The 22,721-nt window shown below is 45.5% G+C and overlaps 1 long non-coding RNA gene across 1 annotated transcript; it reads left to right on the top strand.

The window, feature by feature from the left end:
* The first annotated feature begins 14,680 nt into the window (after window positions 1-14,680).
* On the top strand, window positions 14,681-21,640 carry LOC120917029. Its single transcript, XR_005744159.1, has 3 exons — window positions 14,681-14,972; window positions 18,030-18,048; window positions 21,593-21,640. It is a non-coding gene; the product is annotated as an uncharacterized LOC120917029 (long non-coding RNA).
* Window positions 21,641-22,721: the final 1,081 nt, after the last annotated feature.

The raw sequence follows: 22,721 nt of genomic DNA, 5'->3' as shown, positions 1-22,721 counted from the left end.
GGGGAATCCTGCAGACTCTGATGTGGGGGGTACTCTGGTGACCAGAGACCACCTTCCTTAGATTAAATACACTAAGGTAAGGGGGGTCACTAATATAGGAGGGGGAACCTTTATATCAGTGCCCCCTTACATTTTTGCATTCACTCCCCCCTTACATCAGCAACCCCCCGCACTCGTGGAGGACCGGATCTTCTCTGTGATTTCCGCGAACTGGGCATGGGCAGTTCTAACCCGTCACTCTCCATAATTTTTTACTGCGGTTGCTGGGCAGCCGGTGGGGCCCCCCAGGCAAGCGGGGCCCCCGGGCAACTGCCCAGCGTGCCCAATGGAAAAGATGGCCCTGGCAGGTCCTCTTTATACTCCTATATACATGTATAGAGCCATGACGGGACCCCTTTAGTTATCATGATATAAAATAATGAATGTGGGGGCCTTTTGGTGGGCGTAATTTTTTGGGGGGGGGGAGCATTTCATTCTTGGTCCCAGGCAGCACAATGTCTTGTGCCGGCACTGACTAAAAGGGACAATTGTTGAGTGGAGAGGCTCCAAATGGGGCCATTTTTGGAATGAATTTGCAGAGGTGCCTGAAAATCAAGCGTTTTCTAGTTTTCTTCCACAGAGTCAACCTGTTTTTCTAGCTTTTCTCGGATCATTATGCTCACCATGAAAGGGAAGCTAAGCATTAAAACTTCCTCATACCTTGTCTATGTACAGGTGTATTGGAATGTCACGCACAATTTTACGGCAGAAATTATATTAATTATCTGCAAATGTTTGTTTACATGAATCGACTTTGGATATCAAAGCGTTTGCAACCCTAAAAAAAAAAATTAAATGGATCCTGTTCCTTTAATCACTTTGGTGACCGGTTCACGCCGATATACGTCGTCAGAATGGCACGGCTGCGCAAAGCAGCGTACCTGTACGTTGCCTTTAAATCGCGGCATAGTGGGCGCGCACGTGCGCCCGCCGCGTGCCCGCATGTCCTGTGGACTCGATGTCTGCCGGGTGCCGCAGGGAGCTGCAGAACAGGAGATGCCTATGTAAACAAGGCATTTCTCTGTTCTGTCTAGCAAAATGAAAGGGATCTACTGCTCCCTATCATCGGGAGCAGTGATCTCTGTCATGTCAGTGGTAGCCCATCCCCCCACAGTTAATCCCCATACACACGGTAGGACTTTTTTTGGAGGGAACACCCATAGCATACACACGGCAGGACTTTTTCTGCAAACTTTCCCAAAATCACGTGCTTTTCCTGCTCGTTTCTGCTCTTTACCGCCACCCTTTGGTCAACTTCTGCTATTGTTGGTTGATTTTAACATTGGATCTGTGCATGCGTGTTTGTACTTTGGACTAAAGTCCGATGGACTTCTGTACACACGATAGGACTTTGCACCGTAGGACTTTTGTTGCTGGAAAGTTTGTCCGTTTACAGAGCAAACTTTTGTCTCTTTGAAAACCGAAAAAGTTTGTCCAATGGAGCGTACACACGGTCGGATTTTTTTGAAAACCTGCTGATTTTGAAGTTTTTTGTCAAAATGTCAGATCGTGTGGGGCTTTAGAACCACTCCCTAGGACACACTTAACCCCTTGATCGTCCCCTAGTGTTTAAAGCAGGATTTTTTTTCTAAAGTCAGCAGCCAATAACACGTGACGATTAATCGTCCAGCTCTACTTTAACCCCTTCCCTGCCAGTGTCCTTTACACAGTAATCAGTGCATTTTTATAGCACTGATCGCTGTATAAATGACAATGGTCCCAAAATAGTGTCAAAAGTGTCTGATGTATCCGCCGCAATATCGCAGTCACGATAAAAAACATAGATTGCCGCCATTATTAATAATAAAAAAAATGAATAATAAAAATGCCATAAAACTATTCCCTATTTTGTAGACGCTATAACTTTTGCGCAAACCAATCGATAAACGCTTATTGCGATTTTTTTTTTTACCAAAAATATGTAGAAGAATACGTAGCGGCCTAAACTGAGGACATTTTTTTTTTATATATATTTTTTGGGGATATTTATTATAGCAAAAAGTAAAAAATATAGCTTTTTTTTCAAAATTGTCGCTCTTTTTTTGTTAATAGCGCAAAAAAAAAAAAAAGATCAAATACCACCAAAAGAAAGCTCTATTTCTGGGGGAAAAAGGACGTCAATTTTGTTTGGGTGCCACGTCGCACGACCGCGCAATTGTCAGTTAAAGCGTCACAGTGCCGAATCGCAAAAAGTGCTCTGGTCAGGAAGGGGGTAAATTCTTACGGGGCTGAAGTGGTTAAAGTATAACTATTCGCAAAACATTTTTTTTGGGGGATTTTTGGAATCAGTTTTTATTGCTGTTTGTGCCAACATTAGGGAGATTTTCTCTCTCTATTTGCACCATTATCATCAATAACGAAAGTAAAAGAAAATCAAAAATTTCGGGGTTGTCACCAGAACAGTAATAGGGGGTAAATCCTCAAATTACGACACCAGTTCTGGTGGCACCAGTGGTGGCCCTCCCCCTAATCCTTGCGTCCAGCCCCCTATTCTACATGCAGGGTGTCGGACGCATTGAATCCAATGTTTTTTTTTTTTTTTCGAAGCACGTGACCACGTATCCCGTATTTCCCGAAACAGTCCCGCATTTTGCAGGTCTGTCCCGGGCACATTCCTTCCAGGACAATACAGTGTCCCGGAATGAAACTGACACAGCTACCCTCCCCCCGGGCCAATCTGATGCCCCCAAAAAAGGCCGCCACATCACCGCTGACAGTACTTGCCCTGGCTGGGAATGCCTGGAAGAGCACAATCCCGCCCCCTGCTTGTGATTGGAGAAATCATAAATCCCGCCTCTTGTGTCCAATCACTGGGCTGTGATTCGTTACACCACAAGCTGATTTTTGGGAAGGGAGGGTGTCCCTGAATGGTAGTTTGAAAATGTGGTCACCCTACTTCAACAAGGGTGGTCTCGGGGCGCTGCGCCCTGGGCACACCCACTTATGTGACAATAGCAAATTAATATTCGCTATTGTCTTCTTGATTCTCCTTGCCAGGCCAAGTATGACCCGGTTGGCCTGAGACCCGATTGGCCTGAGAGGAGAAGCAACCGTATTGGCCGCTGAGGAGACGCAGGGGAAGCTGCCGGTGATCTGCCGATATGGTTCCGGCTAACGTGAAAGTTCCTGCGCAGGCGCAATCTGATCTGCCGATATGGTTCCGGCTAACGAGAACGTTCCTTTAAGGACTGCGCAGGCGCAAACTTGCCGAAGGAAATCTCCGAACCTCGGCCGGCATCCAGGGCGACGTGGATTTTGAGGAAAGTGGCCAGTCGGCCTCACGTCCTCGCTGCGCTCCGATGGCTCGCTCCGCTCGCTCGGCCTCCTGGCTCTTTTTTTTAACATCCTCCAATCCACGGGGATGTTAAAGAATGAGCCTGGATGCCGGGCCTAGCTTCGGAGATTTCTGTCGGCAATTTTGCGCCTGCGCAGTCCTTGAAGGAACTTTCTCGTTAGGGGAACCTTAAGGACAAGTCACCTGGGAAGCCACCGTGAAGCCGTCGAGGAGGAGGAGATACAGGGAGGATCCAAAGCTGCCAGCGACTTAGATTGGGTAATGGCGGAACCAACTGACTGGGGGGCAGGTGGTTAGTTTGACGTCCCCTGGTCATCTCTATGACCTTCGGAGGCCAAGAGCGATGACACGGTGTCACTTCCGGCACCGGCACTTTTTTTTAACTGGAAAGCCGAGGTGGGTTTTTTTTTTTTTTAAGCTTTCCAGCATAGAGGTGAGATGTGGGGACTTATAGACCCCGGATAAAAAAAATACCAAAACATGTATAAATAATAATAAAAAAAAAATACAAAACATGTATAAATAAAATCAAAATAAATGGGCAGACTCGATGAATCACTCCAGCAGAGGTACAGTAGTGAGTCAGTCAACAGTAAGTGGCTTTAAACATGCATGGGACTAACATAAATCTATACTCGGAATAGAAAGTTAACAGAATAACACCCAAGAAAAAAAAATTTATAAATAAAAAAGTGCAAAAACATGTATAAATTAAAAAAAAATTAAAAATATATATAGATTAAAAAAAAAAACACGTATAAATAAAAAAATATATATAGATTAAAAAAAATACAAAAACATGTATAGATTAAGAAAAAATAAAAAAAATGTATAAATAATAATAATAATAAAAAAAAATTCAAAACGTGTATAAATACATAAAAAAAAAATGTGCAGAATTGATGAACCACTCTGAGTTTTTTCTGCTATCACTTTTCTATTTTTCTGTGTTTCCAAATGGATTATTAGGGGGTTACACTCGCTCAAGCAATGAACTTACCCCTTCAGAAAAGATTCCAACCAACAGCACAAAAAAGAGCCAAGCCCGATACATTTTCCTTATAGCTTCTCAAAACCGGTCAGTTCAATTCAGAAGAAATATTTCTTCTCTCCTCTGGCCCATGAGGGTCACTCTACTCATTTTTCCAAAGCTCCCTATCGGCTGGGATTGTCCATCGGAGAAATTGCAACCAACATGGCCAGTTGAATGGAGAGACACCAAATGAGGTCGTTTATTTCATGACTTTGCATGGGTAGAACAAAACAATCGTTTTCTCGATGTCTTCCACAGAGTCAACCAGTTTTTCTAGCCTTTGTCAGATCGTTCACTTTGTTTGTAGAAAAGGAGGCTACACAGAAAACTTCCTCATACCTTACCTATGTGCAGACTTATTGGTATGTCACAAACTATTTTCATTTTCTGGAAACCTTAGATCACATACACCAGCTTTGAATATGAGTGCCATTTTATTGGTGATGTTTATACACTATGGGCCAGATTCACAAAAGAGATACGACGGCGTATCTACTGATACGCCGTCGTATCAATGGGGTAGATTCAGGTAGCTTTGCGCTTTTTTTACGGAGGCGCAGCATACCAATTTGCCGCTGCGCCTCCGTAAATTCCCTGCACTACGCTCGATTCACGGAGCAGTAGCTCCGTAAATTGCGTGGGCGCTCCTGAAAAATGCCCGGTGTAAGCGCGCGCAATTTAAATGATCCCGTAGGGGGCGTGGATCATTTAAATTAGGCGCGTTCCCGCGCCGAGCGTAGTGCGCATGCTCGACGTGCATTGCGGTAAATGACGTCGCAAGGACGTCATTTGCTTCAAAGTGAACGTGAATGGCGTCCAGCGCCATTCACGATTCACTTACGCAAACGACGTAAATTTCAAATTTCGCGACGCGGGAACGACGGGTATACGTAGCATTGGCTGCCCCTGCTATGGCAGGGGCAGCCTTATGCAAAAACTGACGTACGCAAACAACGTACACTGCATACACAGGGCGCGCGTACGGTTGTGAATCGGCGTTAGTATGCAATTTGCATACTCTACGCTGACCACTACCGGAACGCCACCTAGCGGCCTGCGTAGGAATGCAGCCTAAGATATGACGGCATAAGAGCCTTATGCCAGGCATATCTTAGGCTGCAGTCGGCGTATCGAGGTTCCTGAATCAGGAGCATTCGATACGCCGGCGCAAGTAAGCAATTATGGTTACGCAGACGCAATTGCTCTCTGAATCTACCCCTCTGTTTCTAACTATGCGACTGATTCATAGAATCAGTTACGCATAGCTAGCCCTAAGATCCGACAGGTGTAATTGAATTACACCGTCGGATCCTAGGATGCAATACCTCGGCCGCCACTGGGGGGAGTTCGTGTCGTAAACCAGCGTCGGGTATGCAAATTAGCAGTTACGGCGGATCCACAAAGGTTTTTCCCGTCGTTACGTTGTCGCAAGTTTTAGATTCCCGTCGCAAAGATAGGGCACCTTTAATATGGTGTAAAAGTACTCCACCATGTTAAAGTATGCCCGTCTTTCCCGCGTCGCTTTTGATTTTTTTTTTTTGGCGTAAGTATGTTACGCACGCCGCGATTCTCCAAACGTTGGCGCGTCGTAATTTCGCGCAAAGCACGTCGGGAAAATTGCGACCGGAGCATGCGCAGTACGTCCGGCGCGGGAGCGCGCCTAATTTAAATGGTACCCGCCCCATTTGAATTGGCCCGCCTTGCGCCGGACGTGTTTACGATACACCGCCGCAAATTTCCAGGTAAGTGCTTTGTGGATCGGGCACTAAAACTGAAAAATTGCGGCGGTGTAACATAAACGGGTTACGTTACGCTGCGCCGCAGCTATGTGAATCTGGCCCTATATTACCAAAAGTATTGGGACACCTGCCTTTACACGCACATAAACTTAAATGGCCTTAGTCCGTAGGGTTCAATGTTGAGTTGGCCCCGCCCTTTGCAGCTATAACATCTTCACCTTTTCTGGGAAACTGAAACCCCAAACTCGCTCATCCACGTCTTTATGGACCTTGATTAACCGATGAAGCTGACCGATGGTCCGTCGCGCCTACACACCATTGGTTAAAAAAACGTTTGTGTCAGAACGCGGTGACGTAAAACACAACGACGTGCTGAAAAAAAACCGAAGTTCAATGCTTCCAAGCATGCGTCGACTTGATTCTGAGCATGCGTGGATTTTTAACCGATGGACGTGCCTACAAACGATCGTTTTTTTCCCATCGGTTAGGAATCCATCGGTTAAATTTAAAGCAAGTTGGCTTTTTTTAAATCGATGGTTAAATAACCTATGGGGCCCACACACGATCGGTTTTGACCAATGAAAGCGGTCCATCAGACCGTTCTCATCGGTTTCACCTATCGTGTGTACGAGGCCTCAGTCTTCACTGCCTGTGTTGCTGTCGCTGGACCGCGTGACTTCTTTGACGTGCCTCACTCCTTTGACATCCCAAACTACCCCTGCATTGCAATATGACTAATAACTTACGCATTATCTCCTGGAATGTCAGGGGATTAAACTCAAGACCCATAATCCACATGTGGTGCTGTTGCAGGAGACCCACTTTATGGGAAATAGGATTTTATTTTTGAAAAGGAACTGGATTCAACATGCTTTTCACTCCACACTTTCCACGTATGCTAGGGGGTCTCTGTTATTCTGCACAAAAGCCTGCATTGTACTCTAAGCCAAGTATTCTCTGATCCTACTTGGAGATATATAGCTGTGGTTCTAGAAATAGACTCCTTAAAATTTGCATTGGGCAATGTTTATGTGCCGCCACCTTTCCAGGCTGCGGGACTCTACTCCATAATTGACAAGCTTGCTTCCCTTTTGCCTCTGAAAATTCTTATTATGGGGGATTTTGACCACTAGTGGTCCACGCTATAGCCGAATGACAGCTACAGCGCAGACCTCAAATACCGGGAGGACGTCAATAGACGTCCTCCCCTTTGCAGGCGCCCGATGCAGGGCGTGCTCTGTGATCACTGAGTCACTAAGACTCGGGTGATCACAGATCCAATTAACAGGCGGATCCCGGCCCCTTACCATGAGATCAACTGTCACCCAATGACAGCTGATCACATGATGTAAACAAAGCTCGGCAATCGCTTTTTTTCTCCTGCTCATATGTAAGGGACATCTCCCTAAGAAAACCTTGAAGGGCTCTCTAGCTGGCAGGGGTGGAGGGCTGCACTGGCCGGTCGGGGGGTCAGATTTGGAACGAAAAGCCTATGGTGCATGTGCCCCTGGAGTGGCAGTCCAGGGGTATCTGAAGATCACTGTGTGTGAGGGACACATTGATTGAAGGATACCACGGTCACTGCACCAGATACACGCTTTTTTTAGCACCTGCCTCCAAGGCCCCATACACACGAGAGGATTTATCCGCAGATACGGTCCAGCGGACCGTTTCCACGGATAAATCCTCTCAAAGATATCCGCTGATTTCGATGGGATGGAGTGTACACACCATCCCATTGAAATCCGCGCGGAAATCCTCTGCCGATGACGTGTCGCGCCGTCGCCGCGATTATGACGCGGCGACGGGCGCGACGCTGTCATATAAGGAATTCCACGCATGCGTCAAATCATTACGACGCGTGCGGGGAATCCCTTTGGACGAATGGATCCGGTAAGTCTGTACAGACGAGCGGATCCATCCGTTGGAATGGATTCCAGCAGATGGATATGTTGGGCAGCACAACAAATATTCGATCTGCTGGAATCCATCCCAGAGGAGATTTCTCCGCGGAAACAGATCCGCTGGCGTGTACACACCATAGGATCTATCCGCAGAAACCCATTTGCTGGGATTTATCTGCGGATAGATTCTATCGTGTGTACGGGGCCCAAGGCCGGGCCTTTTGGCTAGGACCGGAGGAATTTTTTATTCCTGGCCGGAGGGCCTGGTCATTGTTTCACCACAATGGCCACTTCTTTCACTCTCCTCTCCACTATCCCTTCCCCCACTTTATTTTATGTTTGTCACTTTTTGTCTTTTTTTGTTGTGCACGTTTTGTGTCACTGTGTGATCAGTAGGGTGCCGGTCCTCGGGCCAGCCCTGAACGTCTTGGGAGTGGGCAGACATGGCCTTCTGGCTTAGTTTGCCTGCTCTCATGGGGTCTCCCTTCGGGGGAGCCCCAACTAGTACTGGGAGGGTTCTGTTTCGGCAGTCCCTCCGAGGAAGTTGGGTCCGTGTCGGCTTCGGTTGCTCGGACCACAGTACCTCAGTCCCCGTCTGGAGCCTAACGCCCCGGGGGATCAGGGTTTTGGTTCCTTTCTTCACAGGAGGACCACTTGACGTTGCACCCGTCTGCAAGTTTTTGTGAACACTCTTTATGTGTGTGCACTTTTTTTCTGCACCGGGTGGAGTTTTTTGGGTGCGTTCACACGCCATAGGCTTTTCAAAAAAAAAAAAATCAGTCCCGAGTGGAAGAAATGTGCCTCTTAGCCTCAGCCTCATTAGTGCCCACCAGTACTGCCTGCCAGTGCCCCCCCGCCAGTGCCACCTGCCAGTGACCACCAGTGCAATAAATGCCACCTAAAAATGCCCATGAGTGCCACCTATCAATGCCCACCAGTGGTGCCAGTCAGTGCCTTATCAGTGCCACCTAGCAGTGCTGCCTATCAGTCTCACCTACCAGTACTGCTCACCCATCAGTGCCCATCACTGCCAGCTATCAGTGCCCATCACTGCCAGCTATCAGTGCCCATCACTGCCAGCTATCAGTGCCACCTATTAGTGTCAATTCTCAGTGCCCACCAGTGCCACCTATCAATGCCCTTCAGTGCCACCCATCAGTGCCATCTCTCAGTGCCCACCAGTGCCGCCTCGCAGTGCCGCCTTATCGGTGCCCATCAGTGCAGCCCATCTGTGCCGATCAGTGCAGCCCATTGATGCCCATCAGTGCAGCCTCATCAGCGTACATCAATGAAGGAGAAAAATTACCCATTTGCAAAGTTTTATAACAAAATATAAAAAGATTTTTTTTTAATGCGGTGGTTTTTAATTTTTTTACCAAAAGAAAGCTCTATTTGTGGGAAAAAAAATGATAAAAATGTTATTTGGGTACAGTGTATGACCACGCAATTGTCATTCAAAGAGTGAGTGCTGAAAGCTGAAAATTGGTTTGGGCAGGAGCGGGGTTTAATTGCCCAGTAAGCAAGTGGTTAATAACATACTCTACTATTCACTGGACACGTCCAACACGTCTAGGGCACATAATCCTGACTTTGCCATCTGGGCAGAGGCAGCTGGGCTTAGTGAATTATGGAGATGGAAACATCCGGCTATTCGGCAGTATTCGTACTTGTCTCATGTATTTCATTCTTCTTCCAGATTAGATATGACCTTTGCTAACCCTGACCTGTTGTCCTGGGTATCGGATGTTACATATCTAGCTGGGGGGATCTCAGACCATACCCCGCTGCAGGTCACCTTGAGCCTACCAGAGCGAAAGAAAGAAAAAAAATATATAAACATTTTTTTTTTAAATAATAAACAAATACATTAAATAATGAAACATTTTTTAAAAAAATTAAGAAAGAAAAACTGGTCCTTCTGGCCCATGGAATAAAGGGTGCAAGAAAAAAGACTTTTACTTTATAGCATCAAAAAAGGCTGGGTTAGGGCTGTGGAATAGAGTTGAGCGGACGCCTGGATGTTCGGGTTCGGACCCGAACCCGAACTCCGAACCCCATTGAAGTCAACGGGACACGGACTTTTAGTAAAAAAAAAAAAAAATGCGCGGAGGTCCCCCCAAATTCAATAACCAGAGGTTATTACCATTACCATTTCACACAGGGGGGGGGGCAGGATCTGGGGGTCCCCTTTGTTAAAGGGGTCTTCCAGATTCTGATAAGCCCCCTGCCCGCATACCCCCACAACCACCGGGCAAGGGTTGTGGGGATGAGACCCTTGTCCCCATCAACATGGGGACATCCTCCCCATGTTGAGGGCATGTGGCCTGGTGCGGTTCAGGAGGGGGGGGCCGCACTCTGTCCCCCCCTCTTTTCTGCGGCCGGTCAGGTCAAAGTGCTCGGATATCGGGTCTGGTGAGGATTTTAGGGGGAACTCAACGCCATTTTTTTTTAAATTTGGGGTGGAGTTCCCCTTAAAATCCACACCAGACCTGAAGGTTCTGGTTATGGATATTTAGGGGGAACCCCACGTCATTTTTTTTTTAAATTGACGGCGGGGTTCCCCTTAATATCCATACCAGACCTAGAGGGTCTGGTTATTGAATTTGGGGGGACCTCCGCGCATTTTTTTTCCCGAACTCCGAACCCGAACTTTCAGCAATTATTCGGGTTTGGGAAAAACCCAAAGTCCGTACCGAACCCGAACTTTACAGTTCGGGTTCGCTCAACTCTACTGTGGAACATGAAAATAAAGTGTTAGTACAGTACTAAAGTTTCGCAGGATATACAATAATTCTAACACTTAATTTTTATGATTTATTCTCCCTTAAAAAAGAGGAGATTAAAGTGGTTGTAAACCCTCCAATACAACTTTATCTCTCTGTAGTCTGATCGCTGCCTGTGAAAGTGTACTCACTGTGTTTGTTTCCATAGAAATCTTTCTGCAAGTTTGAGTGACGTCAGGCGCGAATGCGCACTAGGTATTTTCATTAACGGCACACTATGTGTGTCCTTTCTATCTCCCCTGCATGCCGGGACATCAGTATTAATGAGCTTCCTCTCAGAACGGCACAGAGGGAGGTCTCGCCATGCTGCAGTGATCAACTCCTTCCTGTTTCTCCCCTTTGTGACAGCGCTACAGCGCATGCGCGACATTTCCAAAGGGAAACATAGTAAGGGCGGAAGTGATGTCCAGAATAGATTTACGAAACAGTACAAGTAATGGCACAGCCAATACCCGGAAGTGGAGATATAATAAAGACCATAAATAAGGTATTTTCCGACCTTGTTTTATGTCGATTTAAATGTATAAACATTTGTAATTAACTATAGTATTTAGATGTTGAAAGAATAAGAAAAATCGCCCAGGGTTTACTTCCTCTTTAAAGCGGGAGTTCACCCCCAAATCAACTTTCTGACATTAGTTCCAGCATACTGCTAACTAGGGCTGCAACTAACGATTATTTTCATAATCGATTAGTTGGCCGATTATTGTTTCGATAATCGGATAATAGCCTTAAAAAAAATTAAAATTAGCATTTTTAAAACAATTTGGGGCCAATTTGTTTCTGGGCAGATTACAAAACACAAATTGCCGCAAAAACACATTACATGCTTTTCTGCAGCTTCTCCATTGAAGTATATTGAACCAAAAAAGAAATAGCACCCTTTTGCGTTAAAAAGTCCATGCCCTTTCCAAATACGCAGCAGCTGAAAAAAATCATGGATGTGAACGTGTCCCATAGGAAAACTGTAGTGTGTTTCTGCAAAAGGTGTGACCCAGGCCTGAGATGTTTAGTAACATAATGGGGTTAAAAAAACTAAAATAAGTACAAAAAGAGCAAATAATCTCTACTTTAAGGGGTTCATTTTTTTACTGTGGGACAGTGAAAGTAATATTTACAGTAGCGATTTGCTTTTTTGTACTATAAAAGGGCCAATTTTAGTTTTTTTAACCCCATTATGTTACTGGCCGATTAATCGATTATGAAAATTGTAATCGATTAATTTCATAATCGATTAGTTGTCGATTAATCGATTAATTGTTTCGGCCCTACTGCTAACATCTGCAGTATGCTGTTTTTTTTTTTTCCCCGCTACTTATCGTTTTATTTGCCCTTGTTATCCGGCTCCGAGCGGGGAATCCTGCGGGGAGTAGGCGTTCCTAAGCGAAGAGGAGTTGATTGACGGGCTGCTAAAGCTCGTCACGGCTTCCGAAAATACCCGAAGTGACACTCGGGTGTTTACGGAAGCCGTGACGCGCTTTAGCTGACCGTCAATCAACTCCTCTTCGCTTAGGAACGCCTATACCCGGAAGCGATCCCCGCTCGGAGCCGGATAACAAGGGCTCATAAAACGATAAGTAGCGAAAAAGAAAAAAAAAAAACAGCATACTGCAGATGTTAGCAGTAGGCTGGAACTAATGATTTGGGGGTGAACTCCCGCTTTAAGGGGGCATACGACCACCTTAAATAAATATAAAAAAAAGGTTCATAAAGTAAACTTGGTGCAAAGTTGTTCACTTTAAGGCCATGACAAATGACTACAGGTACTCTTTGCCCCTGTCATGGTTTGCATAACAAAAGGCTTTTTACAGTAAAAATTTGGAACATTCTTCCCCAAAGAACCGGTTCTAATTGGAAGATTTGAAAAATGGATGCGTTCCTAAGCACAAAATATTTGCACAAAATATAAATGACTACTTATATGAACTAACACATTACAATTTGGTCAAGGAGCATCTAAATACCATTGGGGATTGGGAAGGATTATTTTTTGGAGGAAATTAGAACAAATGATACAGAATTTTTTGCCTTCCTTTGGATCAACATTTCAGTCTTTGCAGATGACACCAAGCTATGCAGTGGAATAACGTCCTTGCAGGATGTCTCCAATTTACAAGCCGACCTCAATGCTCTGTCTAATTGGGCGATTAAGTGGCAGATGAGGTTTAATGTTGATAAATGTAAAGTTCTGCACTTGGGGGCTAAGAATATGCGTCATACATACTAGGGGGAGTACAACTGGGGGGATCCGTAGTGGAGAAGGATCTGGGGGGATCCGTAGTGGAGAAGGATCTGGGGGGATCTGTAGTGGAGAAGGATCTGGGGGTCTTGGTTGATCATAAGCTCAATAATAACATGCAATGCCAAGCTGCAATTTTTCAAAGCGAGCAAAGTCCTTTCTTGTATAAAGAGAGGTATGGACTCCAGAGAGAGAGAGAGAGAGAGAGAGAACATTTTGCCCCCCCTGTACAAATCATTAGTAAGACCTCATCTGGAATATGCAGTTCAGTTTTGGGCCCCAGTTCTCAAAAAGGATATCAGGGAACTGGAGAAAGTGCAGAGAAGGACAACCAAACTGATAAGAGACATGGAGGAGCTCAGCTATGAGGAAAGATTAGAGGAACTGAATTTATTCTCTCCTGAGAAGAGGAGAACAAGGGGGGATATGATCAACATGTACAAATATATAAGGGGTCCATATAGTGAACTTGGTGTTGAGTTATTCACTTTACGGTCAAAACTGAGGACAAGGGGGCACTCTTTACGTCTAGAGGAAAAAAGATTTCACCTCCAAATACAAAAAAGGTTTCTTCACAGCAAGAGCTGTGAAAATGTGGAATAGACTCCCTGCAGAGGTGGTTCTGGCCAGCTTAGTAGAATGTTTTAAAGCGGAAGTCTGCTGATTTTTTTTTTTTAAGTCAGCAGCTACAAATACTGCAGCTGCTGACTTTTAAAATAAGGACACTTACCTGTCCTGGGCGCCTGCGATGTCGGCACCCGAGGCCGACCTGTGCCTCAGTCCTCAGATGCTGCCGCCGCCATCTTTGGTAAGGGAATCAGGAAATGAAGCCTTGCAGCTTCACTTCTCAGTTCCCTACTACGCATGGCGTGAGTCACGATGTGCAATTGAAATGGCCCCCCCATGTCTTCTGGGACCCGTGTGTCTCCCAGAAGACAGTGGCGGGGGGAACAGGAAGTCCGTGGGGGTCTATGCCCGGAAGTGGGTACAAATACCTGTATTATACACCCCCCTCCCCCTGAAAGGTGCCAAATGTGACACCGGAGGGGGGGAGGGTTCCAAAAAAATTAACAAGAGTAATACTCACAAACAAACGTTATAAAAAGGATTATCAGTGCTCCAGCAATTGGAACCATGTCTCTAGACACCTGCAACCTGGAACGGGTGTTAGGAGGAACCAGATGGCATCACAAACGGTTTACGCGTTACGAGGGAGGACCCTCTTCTTCAGAGCCACAGCAATAGTAGACTGACCTCCTCAAGCTTTCTCTGTATATAACCACATTCACATGTCGAAGACTTTAGCAACTGAACCCAGCCGGATCCACCCATCCCTGACTACAGGGGCCATTCACTGGTACTACTAGCAGTTGGCATCACATAACGCCCTTCTGTAGAGATTATTTTGTTTTGTTTTTGCATAATTCTCAGAACACCAAGTTAAGTTTTAAAGATCATGAATTTGAAATATTTGCACATTTCCTTGGGCAGTTTCCCCGTCCAATTAAATAACAGACATTCTATTAATACTGACATGTAACTTGAGGTAGATACATTCCGGAGGCGACACTTAAGTGGGCAAAAAATACAATTATGAAAAATCCACCTCCTTTCTCAAAAATGGACTTTCCCAAGAACTACTCTGTGAACATTTAAGAATCAGAAGCAGACTCACTCATTTTCAGTTTTAAGATTGTAAAGATAGGCTTCTTCCATCTGATACAAATTAGAGGACACAAAATGTAAATGGTGGACCAGCTCAACTAGAGGAAACTTCCCGATAGATTTATCACTTCCATCCCTCCATTGGAGAAGACTTTTGCAGCCAACAAGGATAAAAGAACAAGATGGATATTTTTGGTGGACAGCCATTGGGAAAGAACAAAATTCCGTGGAACTTCATCTGTCTTCTCTTCATTATTGGAATAATTGGTGGGAAGGTAAGTTCTGATTCTCTGATGTGTGAGGAACACACATTAAAAAAGATGACATTGTAAGATTAAAAAACAGTGAGGCCCTGTACACACGATCAGAAAAACTGATGAAAACGGACTGAAGTTCAGCTTCATCGGTCCAAACCGACTGTGTGTGGGCCCCATCGGTCCGTTATCCTTCGGTCCATAAATTTAGAACTTGCTTTAAAATTAAACCGATGGACGCCTGACCGATAGGTCAAAACCGATGGTTAGTACGCAAAAGCATCGGTTACATGCTCAGAATCAAGTCGTCGCGTGCTTGGAAGCATTGAACTTAAAGTGGAGGTTCACCCGGAAATGTACATTTTTAACATTAGATTGATGCTCATTTTGTGAAGGGGAATCGGGTAGTTTTTTTTAAATCGAAGCCGTACTTACCGTTTTAGAGAGCGATCTTCTCCGCCGCTTCCAGGTATGGGCTGCGGGGGACTGGGTGTTCCTATTTGATTGACAGTCTTCCGACAGGCTTCCGACGGTCGCATCCATCGCATCACGATTTTCCGAAAGTAGCTGAACGTCGGTGCGCAGGCGCCGTATAGAGCCGCACCGACGTTCGGCTTCTTTCGGCTACTCGTGACGCGATACATGTGACCGTCGGAAGCCTGTCGGAAGCCTGTCAATCAAATAGGAACGCCCAGTCCCGAAGACCATACCCGGAAGCGGCGGAGAAGATCGCTCTCTAAAAACGGTACTGCTTAGTTTTTAAAAAAACTAGCCGATTCCCCTTGACAAAATGTAATTTTTCTAGCAAAAAATACTGATTTAAACTTTTAAACATAAAGTTCCAGAAAAGGTTTGGTCTTCAACCATGTATGGGTCCGGTGGGTCTGGAAAGTCGTTGGTGAGCACATGACTACCAGATATTGAGGACACACCTTGAGGGAAACCTATTGTCATACCCTCTACCATGAAGAGCTGCAACCCTGTCAGTAAGGCATTTGTAAAACTTTTACAGGAATTCCCAACTGGTTAAACCTGATTCATAATTTTTAATTATTTAGTTGTCAGTTTTTTTTACTGTATTTTGTGCGTTTTGGTGAATTTTACAGCACACAACCATCCCCTCACAGGGGTGTGATAATTTGATGCAATCAATTTAGCTACTAATTTTCAAGACAATTGGTATGGGATCTATGAGAAAAGATTAGCTAAAGTGGAGGTCCACCCTAAAAAAAAAAAAAAATTGCCAAAAAAACAAAATAAAATTGGAAAATGTGTGCAGAGGTCAGAAATGCATAATGTACAGTGTAGAGGAGTCAGGTGTGCATAATGTACAGTGCGCAGGGGTCAGAAGTGCATAATGTACAGTGCGCAGGGGTCAGGAGTGCATATTGTAAAGTGCGCAGGGGTCAGGAGTGCATAATGTACAGTGCACAGGGGTCAGGTGTGCATAATGTACAGTGTGCAGGGGTCAGGAGTGCATAATGTACAGTGCACAGGGGTCAGGTGTGCATAATGTACAGTGCGCAGGGGTCAGGAGTGCATAATGTACAGTGCACAGGGGTCAGGTGTGCATAATGTACAGTGCGCAGGGGTCAGGAGTGCATAATGTACAGTGCGCAGGGGTCAGGAGTGCATAATGTACAGCAGGCTACAGAGCAGCCCCGATTCTCCTCTTTTCGGGTCCCTCTTTGCTGCTCTTAGCCCTTCACTTCTTTGAGTGCCCCTCAGCCATAAGCTTCCTATGGGGGCACCCAAGCCAGGTCAGAGCTCTGTGTATCCATTCAGACACAGAGCCCCCGACCTGGTCCTGCCCCCTCTCTCCCCTGATTGGCTTTGACAGCCCCGGGAGCCAATGGCGCTGCTGCTCTGTTTCAGCCATTCAGGAGGAGTGAGGGAATCATGGACATTGCTGGAGAGAGAAAGTGCTCAGGTAGGTAATTAGAGAGTGCTGGGGGGAGGGGACTGCTACACACAGAAGGTTTTTTTATCTTAATGCATGGAATGCATTTGGGGGGGGCCCAGAACGAGAGGGTCTTTGTCCCACCGTCATATGATGGCGGGCGGTAGACAAGTGGTTCAATAAGGTGAACCATGCTATTTAGGTACAGGGTCCACTTTAATAGCACACCTCCCAACATTTTGAGATGGGAATGAGGGACACCTACTAGAAAACATATGTAGGCATAGGACACGCCCCCCTGCCACACCCCTTTAAAGGAGAATTAACCCAAAAAAGTTAATCAAATCCACAAGAGCTTTTTTTTAACCACTATTACTCCTTTTAATTGGCTTTAAAAAATTACAAATGCAGCAATTTAGAATTTGGATGAAAGGTATGGCACTGGGAAACATAGAGATCAGACCAAAATGAGGGACAAATGAGGAGGAATGAGGGACATTGCTCCAAATCAGGGACAGTCCCTCGAAATTCGGGACAGTTGGGAGCTATGTAGTAGGGTGAACCTGTGTTTACTTTGAAGACCCAATCATGGCCATAGGAAATTAAAAAGAACAGGATATTTGCTGGAAAATTATTGGTTAATTGAAGGGAACACATTTGCATCTTGTTTACTGAGCTACGTGAATATTCGCTTTGCCAAGTCAAAATTCCTTCAAAAAATCAACTCCAGTGATGACAGCCCTGGAAAAAGTAATCTCTGCACTGTGTACACACCATCAGACCAAAATCCCCGCGGACAGAGAACGCAGTGACGTAGAAGACACCGAAGTTCTCAAACACGGAAGTGCATTGCTTCCACGCATGCGTCAAATCAATTTGACGCATGCGCGGGATTTCGGGACGCTGGTTACACGTCATAACCATCGGACATGTCCGACGAACATGTTTCCAGTGGACAAGTTTCTTAGCTTGCTAAGAAACTTTTGTCCGCTGGAAACCTGTCCGCTAGGCCGTACACACGGTCGGACATGTCCGCGGAAACTGGTCCGCGGACCAGTTTCAGCGGACATGTTCGACCGTGTGTACGGGGCCTATGAGGTTGAATTTCCATATACAGTATATACATTTCAATGATTAAAGAACTTTTCTAATTGTGTTATTTTTTTTTTTCCATTCAGGTTAAAGCAACTTGTAAAGGTAAGGATTATTATTAGTTGTTATGATTATGCTGTGCTCCGCCCACCAATGATGTAATAATGAGGAAGGTGTGGTTCAGATTGGTAATACACATCCTATTCTGTGATGCATGAGGCAGTGCATGATGGGATATGATGTACAGGAAGTGATGTAAGCAAGAAGCATTTTTTTTTTTTATTTCAAACAAAAAGGTGAATATTCAAAGCTGCCGTGGACGAGATAAGTGAGAGATAAGCACATTGGGATAACCGGGGCAAAAAAGACATTATAAAATGCTTCTATTTATTATTAAAAGTGAAATTCTGCCTGAAAAGGTGAATTTAGGGCCAAATTCACATACAAATGCGTTACGCTGCGGCGGCGTAACGTATCCCATTTACGTTACACCGCCGCAAGTTTACAGCGTAAGTGTTTGATTCACAAAGCACTTGCCTGTAAACTTGCGGCGGCATAGCGTAAATCCGCTCGGCGCAAGCCCGCCTAATTCAAATGGGGTGGGGACCATTTAAATTAGGCGCGTTCCCGTGCCCAGCGTACTGCGCATGCTCCGTCCCTAAAATTTCCCGACGTGCATTGCGCTAAATGACGTCGCAAGGACGTCATTGGTTTCAACGTTAGCGTAAATGGCGTCCAGCGCCATTTACGGATGACTTACGCAAACGACGTGAAATTAAAAATTTAGACGCGGGAACGACAGCCATACTTAACATTGGCTAGGCCACCTAGAGGGCACCCTTAGTTTTACGCCGCGTATCTCTACGGAAACTACGTAAATTTAGAGAGACGGGCAAAGCGGATGTTCGTGAATCGGCGTAACTAGTCATTTGCATATTCTACGCCGACCGCAATGGAATCGCCACCTAGCGGCCGGCCTAGAATTGCAGCCTAAGATCCAACGGTGTAAGTCAATTACACCTGTCGGATCTTAGGGCTATCTATGCGTAACCTGATTCTATGAATCAGGCGCATAGATACGACAATCGTATCTCAGAGATACGGCGGCGTCTCAGGAGATACGCCGTCGTATCTCTTTTTTGAATCTGGCCCTTAGTCTTTAACTCTGACTTTTCTCACCGTCCAGCACCCCCAGTTCTGCGCCTCCCCCTAAACCGTCACCTTATAATTGAAGTATACATTTTATGCACACCTTTACCACTTAAGGACCGAACCTCTTTCTGAGATTTGGTGTTTACAAGTTAAAACATTTTTTTCCCCCTAGAAAATTACTTAGAAGCCCTAAACATTATGGCCCAGATTCTCAAAGGGCTTACGACAGCGCAACGCCATGTATGCCGTCGTAAGTCCTAATCTGGGCCGTCGTATCTATGCGACTGATTCTTAGAATAAGTTACGCATAGATATCCATTAGATCCGACAGGCGTAAGGCTCTTACGCCGTCGGATCTTAAATACAATTTTTTTTTTGTCCGCTAGGTGTCGCCTCCGTCGTTTTCCCCGTCAAGTATGAAAATTAGCTAGATACGCAAATTCCCGAACGTACGTGCGGCCGACGCAGTAAGGTTACGACGTTTACGTTAGGCTTTTCCCGGCGTAAAGTTGCCCCTGCTATATGAGGCGCAACCAATGTTAAGTATGGCAGTCGTTCCCGCGTCGAAATTTATAAATTTACGTTGTTTGCGTAAGTCGTTCCGTGAATGGGGCTGGACGCCATTTACGTTCACGTCGAAACCAATGACGTCCTTGCGACGTCATTTGGAGCAATGCACCATGGGATATTTTACGGACGGCGCATGCGCAGTACGTTCTGCGCGTGAACGCGCTTAATTTAAATGCTACACGCCCCCTACCCGCCTAATTTGAATTAGGCGGGCCTTTTCAAATCCGATTTTCCAAATTTTTGATTTTCGAATTTCCGAATTTTAAGTATTTCGAATTTTCAAATTTTCGAATTTCATATTTTCAATTTTTTTTTATTCAGAATTTTTGAATTTCAGATTTTCGATTTTTCCGAATTCCCGATTTTTGAATTTTCAAGTTTCCCAAATTCCAATCTTTCGAAATTTCGAACTTCCTAAATCTCGAATTTTCACATTTCCGAATTTCCGAAATTCAGAATTTCTGAATTTCGAGATTTTGGAAATTCATAATTTTGGAAATTTGAAAATTCGGAAATGTAAATATTCGGAAACTCGAAAATTTCGGAATTTGTCAAAATTCGTTAAAAAAAAAGAATTCTGAACTAAACGAATTGCACATGTCTACCTCCTGCCCAACCCTTGTCCCGGGCCAAAATCCATGACATCCTGGGCTCACAGGAAGTGGGTTGAATGATAAAGGGGCAAGTGTAGGGGGTTGGGGTAAGGTAAGTGAAAGCTGCTTTAACCACTTAAGGACCGCCTCATGTACATATACGTCAGCAGAATGGCACAGGCAGGCACATCAACGTATATATACGTCCTCTGCTTGACGTGGGTCGGGGGTCCGATCGGGACCCCCCCCCGTACATGCGGCAGTCCCCGTGGCTTCAGGAGCGATCCGGGACGACGGCGCGGCTATTCGTTTAAAGCCGCTCCGTCGCGATCGCTCCCCGGAGCTGAAGAACGGGGAGAGCCATGTGTAAACACGGCTTCCCCGTGCTTCACTGTGTCGGCGCATCGATCGCGTCATTCCCTTTATAGGGAAGACACGATCGATGACGTCATTCCTACAGCCACACCCCCCTACACTAGTAAACACACACAAAGTAAACCCTAACTCCTACAGCGCCCCCTGTGGTTAACTCCCAAACTGCAAACTGTCATTTTCACAATAAACAATGCAATTTAAATGCATTTTTTGCTGTGAAAATGACAACTGTCCCAAAAATGTGTCAAAATTGTCCGAAGTGTCCGCCATAATGTCGCAGTCACGAAAAAACTCGCTGATCGCCGCCATTAGTAGTAAAAAAAAAAAAAAAAAAAAAAAAAAAAAAAAACTATCCCCTATTTTGTAAACACTATAAATTTTGCGCAAACCAACCGATAAACGATTATTGCGATTTTTTTTTACCAAAAATAGGTAGAAGAATACGTATCGGCCTAAACTGAGGAAAAAAAATTATATATGTTTTTGGGGGATATTTATTATAGCAAAAAGTAAAAAATATTGCATTTTTTTCAAAATTGTCGCTCTATTTTTGTTTATAGCGCAAAAAATAAAAACCGCAGAGGTGATCAAATACCACCAAAAGAAAGCTCTATTTGTGGGGGGAAAAAAACGCCAATTTTGTTTGGGAGCCACGTCGCACGACCGCGCAATTGTCTGTTAAAGTCCCGAACTGTAAAAACCCCTTGGGTCTTTAGGCAGCATTTTGGTCCGGGGCTTAAGTGGTTAAAAACGAATAATTTTGAAATAGAAAAGGGTGGGCTTTAAAAATACCTTTGAATTGGGCAACAATAATCCCCTATACACAATTGATTATAGCCGGGGATGACATGTCTAGTAAGTATAAAACAACCAATCTGAAGACCATTTATGAAAACCAATCCTTGTAAAGTATAATGGAGAATTAATAGACATGTTCCATTTCACTTCTTTTACTTTAGATAAATGTCCGTCAATCTCTGTCCAAGTCTCCACCAATCAGATAACAGTCGGGGGACAGGTGGATGGATGTGTCCTGCAGAATATAACGCACATCAATGGGACAGCGGTGTTGGCTTCTGATGGCGGCTACAATAACACCTCACTGATGACCTTCGTGTCCGGTACACAGTACACCATGCACTATGGAAACGACACCTATGATTGCTGCTGCTACAACTTTACAACTAGTAAGTTCTTGAGCTCAGAGTGTATCGCACACCACAGTGAGTGACCCCTTCTATGTAGTAGAAAACTGTTAATTTCTCAACTGCTCCCTACTTCCTGTTAAAGGGAATACCGTATTTATCGGCGTATACGTACACTTTTTCCTCCTTAAAATCAGGGGAAAATCGTGGGTGCGCGATATACGCCGATACTGCTGTTCCCGGGCGCCGCCAAAATAGACCGAGCCGAGCAGGGTGTACTCGGCTAGGCTCGGCCACGCGAGAGGAGCCGAGACAAGCCGAAAGGAGCTAAGCGCTGCAGCCTAGAGCCGAGCCGAGCCGAGTGTACTGCGCACTCGGCTAGGCTCAGCCAGTTAAAGGGGTGTTCCAGTCAGTTTTTATGTTTATTAAAAGTCAGCAGCTACAAAAAGTGTAGCTGCTGGCTTTTAATAAACATACACTCACCTGCTCCACGTTCCAGCGACGCGCCGACCGGGGCTCCGCTCCTCTCCCCCCCTCTCCGGCCGGCGTCTTCATTCCAAGTGTGGGCACCCGGCCGTGACAGCTTTCGGCTTTCACAGCCGGGCACCCACTGCGCATCCACGAGCGCCACTGCGCATGCACGAGCGTCGCCGCTTCATCCAATTGGACAGGCGATCGCCTGGGACCTGTCACGTGTCCCAGGCGATCGCCTACACGGAGGGGCTGCAGAAAGGCGATTCGGCTATTCCCACTTCTCCTAAACCCTTTACAACCACTTTAACCTACAGGTAAGCCTAGATTAAAGCGGAGCTCCACCCTAAAGTGGAACTCCCGCTGATCGGAACCCCCCCCCCCTCCGGTGTCACATTTGACACCTTTCAGGGGGAGGGGGTGCAGACAGGTATTTGCACCCACTTCCGGCCACACAGTCTCGGGTAAACTG

Source organism: Rana temporaria, chromosome 11 (assembly GCF_905171775.1).
Source record: "Rana temporaria chromosome 11, aRanTem1.1, whole genome shotgun sequence".
Lineage (NCBI taxonomy): Eukaryota > Metazoa > Chordata > Amphibia > Anura > Ranidae > Rana > Rana temporaria.
Note: the sequence above shows the minus strand (reverse complement) of the source record. Positions and strands in the feature narration are given on the sequence as shown.